This window comes from Silene latifolia, chromosome X, assembly GCF_048544455.1.
Source record: "Silene latifolia isolate original U9 population chromosome X, ASM4854445v1, whole genome shotgun sequence".
NCBI lineage: Eukaryota > Viridiplantae > Streptophyta > Magnoliopsida > Caryophyllales > Caryophyllaceae > Silene > Silene latifolia.
The window spans coordinates 182,887,152-182,889,855 of record NC_133537.1 but is presented as its reverse complement, the minus strand read 5'-3'; the positions used below and the strand labels follow the sequence as shown (position 1 = coordinate 182,889,855).

The 2,704-nt window shown below is 44.6% G+C and overlaps 1 non-coding gene across 1 annotated transcript; it reads left to right on the top strand.

Annotated features, from left to right (window-relative positions):
• The first annotated feature begins 2,168 nt into the window (after window positions 1-2,168).
• Window positions 2,169-2,275, top strand: LOC141625429 (small nucleolar RNA R71). Its single transcript, XR_012535211.1, has one exon. It is a non-coding gene; the product is annotated as a small nucleolar RNA R71 (small nucleolar RNA).
• The last annotated feature ends 429 nt before the right edge of the window (window positions 2,276-2,704 follow it).

The window sequence follows — 2,704 nt, the reverse complement described above, 5'->3', positions numbered from 1 at the left end:
CAGTGCCATAGCTAAGACATCCTAGACCGCCTCTTTGAACAATTGGCTCCTTCACAGCTGGAGCAACATGCGGCTCTTCCTTCCCCAAACCATTTCCTGCAATATCTAAAACAGAAGAATCTTCCTCCAATTTGCTCCCAATCTGGGGCGGAGGTGTTATGGCAGTAATAGGCATAGGGGTAGGCATATCAGAAAGCACAAAATAAGATTTCTTCTCAGAAACCGTATTACAAGTGACTGGCCACATAGGATCTTTCTTCTTAGCGGTCTGGGCAAAAATAATGGACCGTTTCCCTACTTTAAAGGTCAATGTCCCTGAGCCAACATCTATAACTGCACCAGCAGTGTGCAGAAATGGTCTACCCAAAATGATAGGAATGTGAGTATCCTCGGGTATATCTAGTTCAACGAAGTCAACTGGGAAAAAGAACTTTCCTATTTGCACGGGAATGTCCTCTAAGACTCCTATAGGCTAGACCACAGAACGATCAGCCATCTGTACTGTCATGTTAGTAACTGCAAACCTAGTCAATTTCAATTTCTTAGCTAGACTCAAAGGCATAACGCTAATGCTGGCTCCTAGGTCACATAATGCCTTCTCAATTGAGAAGTTACCAATATTACAAGGAACAGAAAAGCTACCAGGGTCAGCTAACTTATGAGGTGCAGTATGAGTCAAATAGGAACATGACTCCTCAGTTAGTGCGACAGAATGCACAGTATCAAGTGACTTCTTTTTAGACAAAAGTTGCTTCATAAATTTCGTGTAAGCAGGCACTTGATTAACTAATTCAAGGAAAGGAACTTGCACATTTAAACTATGAATAACATTTTCAAATTTGCTAAACGATACCTGTTCCTTTGTCGGCACCAATCTCTCCGGATAAGGGGCTGTAAGAAGCAACTTAGCCCTCTCCTCTAGATCTCTCATACCGGCATCAGTGGACTTAGGCTGAAAATCAACTACCTTCTCCTTGCTGAAGCTTGAACCTTCTTCAGACCGTCTCAAGAATGAGCCATTAATCGTCATTGGGTCATACTTCGGAACCGGAACAGACCCATCAGCATTTGGGTCTTGCCTCAATAATTTCGGAGTCGTCGTACTCCGAAACAAGTGGTCCCTTAAGTTATCTGGCATTGGAGGGCGAAAAGGTTCAATATCGCGCGTTTTCGATCGATCGACCATGTAGGTCGATCGATCGACCGACTTCCTCGAACCAGAAGCTGCACTATTTCGCGGACTGGTCGATCGACCGGGTATGTCAGTCGATCGACTGATATACTTGCTGATCGTCTTTTTCTTGCTACTGTTCACTCGGCTTTTTTTCTTGCTTTGGTCCGCCTCATTTTTTTTCAGTGACATCTTCGACCATAGCGGGGCCATCAAGGGTAGACCCACTCCTCAAAGTGATAGCATTTAGGATCTCTTTTTGATCCGGTGCGTGATAATTGCCCGGAGCTCGAGTTGCACTTTTGCTTGCCAGTTGAGCAATTTGACTCTCCAACATTTTTGTAGAATTCTCTCTAGCTTGAGACTCCTTTTGCAGCAAACCCGACAGATTTTGAACAATGTTTTTCAACTCAGAAATGTCAGAATTTGAAATTGCTGCTGCTGAGGCACATAGGGAGGCTTTTGAAACTGCTTTTGCTTATGAGGGGGCACATAACTTTGCTGCTGCTGCTGCTGCTGTGGACCCGGATTAAGGACATTCTGGTTAGACCACCTCAAATTGGGGTGGACATTAGAGGAATCGGGATATGTACCAGTCTGTCTATAATGTTGAAAGGCAGCACATACTTCATTCGAACTAGGACAAAAATCCGAAACATGTCCCTCAACTCCACATCTTTTGCATGTAAAGGGACCGTCAAAAAAAAGATTAACTTGGTAAATACCTCCCTTTTGAGATCCTCTTCCAAGCTCATACTTATCAAATCTCGCCGTAAGAGCCTCTAATGCAGCTATAGAAGGGGATTCAACAGCTCTCCTTTGATTTCCCCTGGAATTTCCATGCTCAGCTTTATGGGTGGCCATATCATCAATGATTTTCCACCTCTTAGATTCTCCAACATTCTCCTGGAATCTGCCATTAGCTGCAGCATGCAGGATAGCCCTCTGATCGTCATAAAGCCCATTATAAAATTGATTGCATAGGCTCCATTGCTCGAACCCATGGTGCGGAATAGTTCGCACCAACTTCTTGAAACGGACCCATGCCTCATGAAAATTCTCATCAGGACCCTGTTTAAAGCTCGTGATCTGAGCTCTAATGGCATTGGTCTTCGAGGCAGAGAAATATTTCTTGTAGAATGCTAGGGCCAGCGAATTCCAATCAATGATCCCGTTAGCAGCTCGATCCAGATCTCGGTACCATTCTCTAGCGGCATCACGAAGCGAGAATATGAACATCGTCTCCTTCACCTGGTCCTGGGTCACACCTGCTGGTGGGGGAATGGAGCAACAGTAGTCAATGAATGTCTCCATATGTTTAGAGGCATCTTCATTTGCAGCTCCCCCAAATTGGTTTCTCTCAACCAAGTTAATATAAGATGGTCTCGGTTCGAATTTTCTGTCCGTCCCTGGTAATGCGAATCCCTTATAGAGATTCTCAGCTGTTGGCTCGGAGTGACTGGCTATACTTGCTTCTTCAGCCATGTCTGGAGATGTGACAGTCTCAGCTGAGGAAGTAGAAATAGGTGACGA